This window comes from Pipistrellus kuhlii, unplaced genomic scaffold (genome assembly GCF_014108245.1).
Source record: "Pipistrellus kuhlii isolate mPipKuh1 unplaced genomic scaffold, mPipKuh1.p scaffold_m20_p_4, whole genome shotgun sequence".
NCBI classification, from domain to species: domain Eukaryota; kingdom Metazoa; phylum Chordata; class Mammalia; order Chiroptera; family Vespertilionidae; genus Pipistrellus; species Pipistrellus kuhlii.
In genome coordinates, this window is record NW_023425540.1 from 40218362 (window position 1) to 40229966 (window position 11605).

Here is an 11605-nt window from a genome sequence, read left to right on the forward strand (position 1 = left end):
TCCTGGGCAGTGAAGAGGACCTGGTGCAGCCCTCTTCCTTGCCAGGGGCCACTGCATCCCAGATGGGTGGGCAGCAGTAGAGCCTGACAGTGCCATGGCGGTCACTTTGCTGTTCAACTTCCCTGAAGGGGAAATGCCGGTGCTTGAAGCAGCCATAGTCTTCCTTCCTCCCCTAACACCAGCCTCCCTGCCAGAGTGTCAGCCGCACAGCAGGCCCCGTGTTCCTCCTCCACCACAGAGTCCAGCACATCCTCCCGCCCTAGCTCCCAGCTCCCAGCGTGGACAGGAACACAGCTGGGCTTTCATGGGACAGGGGTGGGTGCAGGCTGATGACTTTTGTTTGGCCTTCACTGCAGACCACAGAGCAGGAAGTATTTTACATTTGTCTTGTACCCGACGCCCCAACGTGGGATGACTCAAGAACATTTTCTTCTCAGAGCAAAGGCTGCTAATAAAAAATAAAAAATAAATTTTAAAAAAAATCCCATATTTTTTTTTTGAAAAAGGAACATTAAGAACATGCTCAAAATTTTCTGCAGAACGTGCCTACTTACTACTTGCATTATCCGAAAAATAAAACAATATTCTTTTTAAAAAGGACAGTATGTGAATATTTTAAGTAATTGTCTTCATCATAAATTGTTTTTATTTTTCTTACTCTCTCCTTTAGCAATCTCCTCTACCCCCGGCAATCCCCGGATGCAGAATTACGCAAGAAACTTACATACGTTAGAAAAGACAGATCTAGAGGGAGAAGTATGAAGTCCTTTCAAAGTCCTTCCCACATCAACAAAGCCATTGTCTATCTCCTCGTCTAACCTATTTTACTGTCGCCCTGTTCTCCCTTCACTGCGCAGCTGCTCCAGCCGCAGTACCTTCATGTTCTGAGCACAGTCCTCTTTCATTCCTCCCTATCCAAATATCCTAGTTCCTCTGCAGACAGCACACTTTCTTATTCGTCTTTCTGGAAAGTGCGTCTTTGCTCTTTAGGGTTCAGCTCAAAGATCCTCCTCTTTCACCAGGTGGGTAAGCTGCTATTCTCCAGGATGCTGTATTCATATGCTCACGTGAGGCCCATCCTACCATACTGAGGGGCACATACATTGTAACAGTTCATTCTTCTGCCCCACTCCCCTGAGCTCCTTTAAAACAGGTTCCTAGCTCTGGTCATCTTTGTATGCCACTTCTGAGCACACTGAATAACGCATCGTGGGTGCCCTATGAATACTGGGATAAGAAATGCTGTTTCTAAATTATAATTTGATCGGGTCACATGTGGTGTTGTTTGGCTGAATGAAATACTTTTGCTGAAACTGGTTTGGCTCAGAGGACAGAGCATCAGCCTGTGGACTGAAAGGTCCCGGGTTCGATTCCGATCAAGGGCATGTACCTTGGTTGCGGGCACATCCCCAGTAGGGGATGTGGAAGAGGCAGCTGATCAATGATTCTCTCTCATCGATGTTTCTAACTCTCTATCCCTCTCTCTTCTTCTCTGTAAAAAAATCAATAAAATATATATTTTTTAAAAAAGAAATAATGCCTTCTTCTTTGACTATCATTTTTATGCTACAAGGGAGAAAACAACAGAAAGCTTTGTTTTTGTTAGTTGTCCTTTCCCCCCAAATAACATGGCAATTCCTATTATAAAAACTGCCAGAAAGGGGCCAGAGATACGTTAATGGAGTCTCAGGGTGAAGGAAAGGGGTGTCTGTGTGCCAGCCCATTCATATTTTCCTGTTTCAGCTGTCCTGCCAGGGATTGTAACTTAGAAACCAGTCTCCAGCTGAGCAGAAGGGAAAATCAGATGCTCAACGAAAATGGCCAAAAGTCATCACTGGCTATTTCGTGAGAGGAGCTGTATCAGGAGCCATCCACACGCAGAGTGGACTTTGGCCAAATCCCAGCGTCTGCAGGGTCAGGACACACAGCACTGTGCCTCCTGAGGGGGCCCTTTCAGTTTGGTGCTTTCTGTGATGCTGAGAAATACAGACGCTTGAGATTGAGTGCTGGGCGCTTATAGGAATGGAGTCAGCTATTTCCTAACAAACCCAAAGACTCCAATGAGAAATTAAGAAAATAAAAATAACTTCTATAGTAGAAAAAATGTATCAAAAAGTTTGAAAGGTAAAATAGATAAGTAATAATTTTGATGAATGAAATGTCATCCATCAATGAGAACTTGACAGTCCTTGTTTCCAGTATATTTTTGAAATTTCTAAACTATGTCAATTCTTTTTTTTTTTTTTTATGGGAGGAATTACAATATGGTAACTATGTGAGAGAGTATAACTAAAATATTTTTAAGTTTGCTGAATAGATCTTTGAAGATTTAGTGATTTGATGTTTGAGGTCACAGTAACATTATAGAGAAGGAATGTAGCACAGTATAAGGATTAAAGGGCTTGAATTTGCAATACTAGAATCAAGCTTTATCATTTATATATTTTATAATATGTTAGCCTCCTCAAATTTCAGGTACTTCATCTGTACAATAATTAGAAAAGGACATCTCTACTGTCCACTCCCTATGTTGCCACTTCAGCTCATAAAATAGGAACTACCAATATTTCTCACCTCATGGGATGGTTTGGAGCCAAGCAAAACTATTTTTTCTGCATTTTACTTCGCTTTCCCTCCACAAAGGAGCGACTTAATTGACTGATGAAATTAGGAAGAGTCTAACAACTCTTAATCTTGGTTTAGTTTTTGGAAAAAGACAAAACATTAATACCCTCTGATATGTATGGCCTTTTTTAGGTAGAAGACTATTATCTGTGTTTTCATTTGTTTTGAAATCAAGAAGAGGGGATGGATAATTAACTGATAATCTCCAGTGATCCCAACAATTCTTGTGGTGTTAGTTCCAGATCAAGAGGGCCGAATGAGCTACAAACCCCATTGACCTCAGGACACCATGGAAATCCCTGTGATTTTAGGATATTATACAGCAAAATATAGATTTATTATCAAAGAATATAATGGGAGTGAAGGTGGCAACATCAGAAGAGTTTCCAACAAATTTTGAAAGACAAAATGGGGATAAAGGCTACTGACATGTGAAATATAACAGAGAAAATGCAGGTCCAAATCCACTAACTGCAGATGGGGGTGGAAATGGAGGTGGAGTTAGTCTTCCCAGTGGGGGCTCCAGGTTAAAGCTGGCAAATAAGGCAGAGAGTGGGCATGAGAAATACAGCAAACCAGAAGATTTTAACCAAATGGCTCCCCAGGGTACCTCTCAGCCCTCCTTGCTCACACCGGAAAGCAGTGAGGCAAGCAGCCTGAGGTCATTTTGGTTGATAATTGGTTGAACTGCTAAGGTTTCTACGGGGGATTAGAAGTCTAAAACCTCTATGTTCTAGTTTAGAGGAACTGCAACCTGTCGGCTGATGTCTGTGTCAGCCTGAAATGAACCAGGCCGGCGGACATGTACTAGGACACATACACCAAACTGCCAGCCGCTCTCCAGTGCCAAGGAGGGTACTTTTGGGGAAAAGACCTGTTCACACCACAGCAGAGGAATCTTACTCCAATCAGCTAGAATGAAGAGCCTCATTCTTTATTTTTAAAAGTGGTTGGGTAAAAAAAATATATAAGAAAGTTAGAAGTGCAAAAGAAATAGACCAAAATAATAAAACACAAGAAACAATTCTGCAGGGGGGAGGAGAGGGAGACTGAAGAGAACTTAATAATAGCATTAATAGAGCACTTACGTGGTGACAGGCATTGTTCTAAGGGGAAATATATACATATGTGTTTCTCACAACCACCTTAACTAGTAGATATCATCACCATCTTCATTTTGCAGATAAGGAAACTGAGGCACATACAGGTGCAGTGAGTTAACCAAGGACATAAGGCTGTTAAGTGATTCTCTCAGGGCAGCCTGTCCCCAAGTTTGCTCTCTTAATCAGTCTGCCAATTCTAATTGACACCCTGACCATTGCATCCATAGTGAGAAGAGAAAGTAATGGGGGGGGGGGGGGGGGAATGCAGCTGCAAGGAAGAGATTTTAGGTTTTAAAAACATAACAGCTAAAATAGAATAAACACATAGCATAACTAAAAAGACAAACTGAAATGTGTAAGAGGCTGTAACCAGATACACACAGAAGCTCCTGTTTACGTAGGTTAGCTAGGAACTGAACATTTATTATGCGCTCTCCCAGGGTGGGCCCGAGAGGACTGCCGTTAGGTGCAGGACCTGGCCCTTGAGGAGCCGCAGCCATTCATGGGTCTATGCAAGGGGCGGAAACAAGCAAACTGCTCTGCAAGCCCACCCCACGGTGGCGTGGCAGCCTGCTATGGAGGAGGCAGAGGGGAGAGGGGAGCCCTGGCTCCCCTTCCCTAAAGTTAACAATGATCCCTCCGCAGCTCTGAGCAGAGAACCCTCCTCCTCACTGCTGCAAAGCACACTCCTTCCCACACAACACGAGCTCACCCGTGAGGCTCAGTAGAGAGGGAAATGCTTCTCAGATGAGGGAAGACCTGTTTTGTGCACATAGATGCCCACAGGAAAGTGTCTGTGAGGCAGAGCAACTCAGAGCCCCTGTGAGGAAGCTGGAGTTTCCCTCATCCAACTCTGTTGTGCCCATTTCAAAATCCTGTGTCTCCTCACCCCAACCTTCTAACACACACACACACACACACACACACACACACACACACACACACGCAAATAAAAGCATCACAGAGAGGCTGTGGGAAAACAACATCCTGGCTTTATCAGCTGCCTGGCCCTTCTGGGTCCAACTGACTTCCTTCTTCATCGATGGGAAGGAAAATATCACCTCCGGAAGGACTCAGTATAGGGAGATTATTGCCCCTGTGTTGGTCAAGGTTCTTAAAAGTAGACAGCAGAATCCTTCGTAGCTGCTGTAAGAGGACAGGGGTATATTAGAGCATTCTAGAATCACAGGAAGACCAGAATGACAAGAGTCTGAGTAAAGCTTTCAGGAATTAATCCCAGCTCCTGGTCATAGCAAATGACTGTCCTGGAAAAAGACACTTCACCCTAATGCCATAAACAAGTTTCTTCTGCTACATTGAAAGCTGCCTCCACCTCACCAACGCCACCCCAACCCAACTGGAAAGCTACTGGTACCATCACCAACCTTTTCCATCCTGTCTCATCCACGTGGATGCCACTCGCCTACCTGCTCCTCATATTGCATATGTGTGGATCCAGGACTCATGTGGTCATGCCTGATTGACAGAACAGAGGTCTTGTGTCTTCTTCACCTTACTGACAAAAGGGGCTGGGACATATAGTACAAGATTTCATGTTGGGGAAGTGAAGTTCATTCTGTAGGATAGCCATCAATGTAGAAAAAAAACTCAAATTCATAGAAACAGAAAGTAAAATGACAGTTACCAGGAGCTGGAGAGAGAGAAAGTAATGGGGAATTATTGTTTAATGTGTACATAGTTTCAGCTGAGGATGGTTGAAAATGTTTTGGAGATAGATAGTGGTGATGGTTGCACAACCATGTGAATGTGTACTTAATACCACTGAACCACACACTTCAAAATGGCTAAAATGTTTAATTTTATGTTGTGTGTATTCTACCACAATTGAAAACCCAAGAGTTTCTTAAAGAGATAGAGATGGTCATGAGTGAGAAACATTCATGGCAACTTCAATTCATTTCCCTACTTGCCAACATGAACGTATCGACGTCTGAAAAAAATTGTGAAATACTTTACTTACGCAATCCTACCCAAGTGGAATCCATCCTAGTATGGAGAGATTGCTATAAGACAGATTTCCTTTGTAAGTCCTTGCAATGTTTAACCACATTATTAAGAAACTCTTCTTTCTATCTAACCTTAATCCCTCTTGCTACATTCTAAAACATGTCTCTGTTTCCTTCTTTTGTGAAGACGGGGAACAGCTGGCAAGCAATCTTTGCCTTTAGGCCAAAATAATTCCAGTTGTTTCAACCCTTCCTGAAAGGTTGTGCTTTCTTTCCCTTGATTCCATTTCCTTTCACCTCTCTGAGTCCTCTTTCCCTTCCTCGGCCTGTCTGTGTGAAACATTTGGCTCTGTCCTTTCTCACCATTATCAACACCAATTCCTAATTGGTAAACAAGATGTTAGAACTACTTGAATCCATAATGACTCACAGTGAGTGAATTACATCCTGAGAACACGGAGAATGAAAGGGAAATTACACTCCCGCCTCCAGGACATGGGAACACTGAGAGGCAGCAGGGACAAAGGGGCAGCAGGAAAGAGCGAAGCGTGGGTGCAGGCTAAGGACAATGAGGCCTGTTGGACTGTCCTCCTGAAAGAGGGAGAGGGGGGTGCTACACTCCTGTGTCCTGGGTGTGTGCGCTCTGGGAGGAACACTCTGTGTGTGGGGAGGCAACCGGGTCACCTCCCGAGGGTGGTGGTGTCTGCACACAGCAGATGGGAGCTGGGGGAGGTGGGGCGGATGAACCGTCTGAATGGAAAACACCAGTTCTGAGGATGGCTCTGTCTTCCGGCTGTCATGGAGGGGTCTGGGCCGCGCGGACGGGCTGAGATACCAGGTGCCGATGTAGACAGTGTAGAGAGCAGGATCAGTCCGGGTGGGGCCTCTGTGAGATCAAACACCAGAACACCTTCTCTTTGCCAGCACACTGTGGCCTACAGAGCACTTCCACATTCTTGGTTTAAGTTGTGTCACACACCACCTGTTTGCAGACCACATGTGTTGCCACTGTTCTCTACTGGAAAAGATGCACATAAGATCACAGGACCAGAAAAAGAGCTGGGATGAGCATCTTGCCCTTTTTTGAAAAATATATTTTGATTTCAGAGAGGAATGAAGAGGGGGAAAAAAAAAAAGATAGAAACATCAATAATGAGAGAGAATCATTGATAGGCTACCTCCTGCGTGCCCCCTACTTAGTTGGGGATCAAGCCTACAATCAAGGTCTATGCTCTGACTGGGAATCAAACCATGACCTCCTGGTTCATAGGTCGACGCTCAACCTCTGAGCCACGCTGGCTGGGCACCTTGCCCCTTTGATTCTTACTCTGATGCTCTTGGTGTCAGACAGCTCTTCCTCTCCTGCAAGCGCTGCAAGGGCAGGGCTCAGTGAGCACTTTGCTGAGATTTTTCTGTAAGGAACGGTGCTTGTTAATTCGTGAAAGTCTCCCATTACCTGAACTCAAGTCATACACAAAGCATGCTCTGTAAACCCTACAAGTCAAGGTGATAAAATGGCGAGGAAGAAGTTATTTCTACCGACACACTGAATGGTAGCTCCTCCACTCCCCAAGTTGAGTCTCCACGTGATTGATTACCCTTAGAAAACATTGTTGACTCTTGTTTAGGGTCCCTTTAATCATTGTTATTCTCCTTAGTAAATAAAAACTGAACACAAAGAAGATATTTTATTTAAATATGTGTTATTTAATAATTAAAAATATATATATTTTGATAATTGTTAGTTATTTCTTATTCACAATACCCTAAAACCAACCATTATGCCAAACTGAGTAAGCTGCGCACATTGAATTGTTCATGAGTCAAATAAGAAATGAACACCGTATTGAAACCAAAGCAAAATTAGGGTGTTTTTTTTTTTTCCCCCAGTAAGAAAGGGATCTTTCTTCCCACCCCCACAGTTTCCACACAAATTAGAGAATGGTCTATTTTCTTTAACAAAGCTTTTGGCAAAATGTTAGCTAGCCACAAATGAGGCCTCTGAGCCCAAGCACCAAAGCAACTAATAGTGTTCCTTAGAAACAAGTAGTTTGTCCAACAGATGAGAAGAAATAGAAAACCATGGTTGTCTAGTAAGCTAGTAAATCCCACCATCCCGGTTATAATGTGAAATTTCTCATGTATCAGCTGCTATCAGGTTATATTGCACAATATTTTTTTTTATTTTACCACCCCAATATTAATTTGAAATCATGACCACAGAGGACAAGGTTAATTCATTCAATACTCTAATGAAAACATGGAACATTCAGCTTGTACAGTTAAACCACATGAAAATGCCAGCAAAGAACCAGATAAATACATCTGGTCCCTGCTCCATGGGGCAGTCGTACAGGTATCTAGTCAAATCTCCTGACCAATCAGATAGAACAACGCTAAAACATCTTGAATCCAATCATGAATCTATTACTACAAGCAATGGAATAATCCCCAGAGGCTTTCATGAAAAAGTACATAAATTGTATATTTTTATTTTTAATCCTCAACTGAGGGATTTTTTTTTTTAAGTATTGATTTTAGAGAAAGAGGAAGGGGGAAAGAGAAAAAAAAAAAATCCATGTGAAACCAAAGCATCACTTGATTGCCTTTCATACACACCTCCCATGGATCAAACCCCCAACCTAGGTATATGTCCTCACTGAAAATCAAAGTCACAGCCCTTTGGTGTACAGGACAATGCTTCAACCAACTGAGCCACCTGGCCAGCACCAGAAAATGCATTTTTTATTTGACTTCTTAGTTCTGTCAATTTAACCATAAAGTTATTCTTGAGCCTAGGAAGTTAAGTTCTCTTAACGATATTTCTTATTCTATAAAAAATTTTTATGGGATCCCGATGATAGGCTTAAAAATTCAATCATGGGATAACGGTATTTATGGCAGTTTATAGATTTATATTTCCCATCTTATACATAACTGAAGAATATTCAGCCTTATTTGCTCAATTCCTCAGTGGTTACAACTTGTCTACACAGCATATCATTTCTTCATCTTAGTTCATGGTACAAATAAGGCCAGCGAGTATGTTTACTCATTCTAAGAGCTAAGCATTTTATACAGTGACAAATGGCTGCTTGACCCCCCCCCCCTGGAGCTGACCATAAAAGGGATTGGGCACCTGTGGACGGTTCATTTTAGACCTAGTAATACCTCCCAATGAACAACTAGGGATCTACCAAATGCACGCTGTGTACTCTCACTGTCTCCATCTGCAGCCTTCTATTCTGGTGTGCAGCCTCTGAAACAATAGCCCATTTCACAAGGCCAGTGAATGCACAACCAAAGCTTTCGGAGCACCAGGAAATCAGTGAACATCCAGAGTTCCACCAAGAGCCATCCTCGCTACCTTGGCCAGGCCTGGGCACCCTCTTTTGGACTTATGGGGGATGGCAGAGTTCCTCATTCCCTGTGGTCATGCTGCTACAACACTTGCGTTTACTGAGCAGAGCAGAGAAAGTAACATACGTTAGAGCCAAACTAATATGTGCTAAAAAGTCCCTGAGGGTATCAACGTGAACACACTGTCCCTTCCTCCTGAGCGGTAGAGACAGGAGAGTGACAAATATGAGCTCTGCTTCGCTACACACAAAAACCCAGAGGGCTTTATCTGAAAGGAATCTAAGGACTAATGGGATAGCATCGACTTTCTTCCCTATAAAATGAAGGATTTAATGAAGTGATTAATGCAGGTCAGTAGTAGAATGATGCATTAGTTTCCTATTACTAAGATAAGAAATTACTAGAAGCTTTAAAAAAAACACACACACGTTTATGACCTTAGAATTCTGAAGTCTGAAGTCTAAAATGAGCTGGCAAGTTGCACACTTCCCGGAGGCCTACAGAGAGGACTCGTCTCCTTGCTGTTTCTAGCTTCTAGAGGCTACTGGCTTTCCTTGGCTCATGGCCTCGTTGACCATCTTTGAAGGCAGCAGCATAGCATTACCACATATCTCTCCACTCTGACCTCTGCCTCTGTTGTCACATCTCCTCTCTGAGTCTGGCCCTTCTACCTCCCCCTTACACGGGCCCTTACATTTGGCCCACCTGGATGAACCAGCATCATTTCCTCAACTCAAACTCAGATCCTTCATTTAATCCCAAGTGCAAAGTTGTTTGTTTGTTGTTACCATGTAAGATAATATATTCACAGATTTCAGGTATTTGGTTGGGAAGGGGGACTCAGGATATTATTCTGCCTACCACAAAAAAAAAACAACAACAAAAAACTCCTCAGTGACTAAGGTTCTAGATTAGAAAATATGTATGTTAACTTCATTAAAAAATATATTTAGTAATTTCTTACTAAGTACCAGAGACTGCGATTGACACACCTGGCAAAGTGAATAATGGGCCTGAAATACTCTTTAATTAATTTATGAAGATATGTTTTAAATGCAGTTCACAAATAGGGAAGACCTCTTAAGACCCTTCTTTTATTCTATGTGCACAGCCTTTTGCTTTTATTACATATACTAGTGCCCAGGTGCATGGATTCGTGCACATTGAAAGGAAATTAATAAGAAGGTGGCCTTGGAGCTGGACTGGGCGAAATGGGCTGGACACGCCCTGGAGCCAACCTCCTAGGGTCCCTCTCTAGCCGGTCACACCTGGAGTGGCAGAGGCTCAAAGGCTGCTTTGCTTTGTGTAGCCCTCAAAGTTCTGATTTGATTGTGGCACCTGATTTTAATTACCATGATAATACTATTCATTATCTAATGAAAATATAACTCTTCACTATTGATACCCATTATTCAAATGTCTACCTGTGTCTTAGACGATAAGAGCAAATTCACTGTCAGATCATGCTGTATGACATTGAACTTCAGCCCTGATTTTCTATCACATATATCACATCTTCATAGCAGTCCCCTTACATATCTCCTTTCCCCCCCCCAAAAAAAATAGTGAGCTATGCAAATACTTGTAAAGGAAGAGATTGTTCCCGAAGTAAGCAGCTCTTACAACCGATCCATCCCAGAGAATCTCTCATTTTATAGTAAGATTTTGAGACCCATGAATGTGAAGCTTGCACCACCCTCAAAGGAGGAGGTAACACATATCTTCCTTAAAAAGTGAAGCTCATAATTTTCTACTTGAGTATAGGCCTTGGGTAAGTTCTTTCAGACCCTGCATTTCCCTTAAAAAAGGAGTGAAAGGTTAACAAATTGACATTCCCGGTATTAAATTTAGGGCTCTCACAAGGACACCCTGTCCCTTCCACTGTTCTTAATTGTTCGGCGTAGCAGCTAAATAGCAGTGCTAGTGTTCACATCGTGTTATTTAGGGTTCAACCATAATTCCTTTTCTAATTTCAATGACCATAATAATCCTCTGGTAGGACAACTTTTTAAAAGTCAAAAATCAAATCAGTTTCTACTGAGAGCTCTCAGAGCTGGGTAATTACACACATCAACGTTTCGCCCATTGGTCTATATGATTTTATTTGCACTCACAGTCTTCGCTAATTCAGAGTATAAGGAAAGAATCATGCTGAGACCTGGAGAGTAAACTGTGATGGCAAAGGTACAAAGTAAATTTACCCCCCTCGAGTCCTCGAATGGGTTTTTATCCTGAGCATCCTGATCCATCATTCCATCTCTATGCACATAGTACTGGGAGGGATGATTCTAATCCGAAGGGGTTTTTTGTTGTTGTTTTGGTGGCCAAATGAATTCTAATAAACAGAAAACCCTGTAAATTCCCTGAGAAGTTTGATTTCTGCTGTTTTTATTTTATTATTATTTTGGGGGGTTGTTTTTTATTCTGAGGTAATGCCTGGACCCGGTGGAGGGAAATTTTTGTTTACTTTGATCTTAGTAAGAGCTCAATTAAAGCTAAGGTCCCAGCTAGGACATGTGAGGACAAATATACTAAAAACTATGGTTGCGG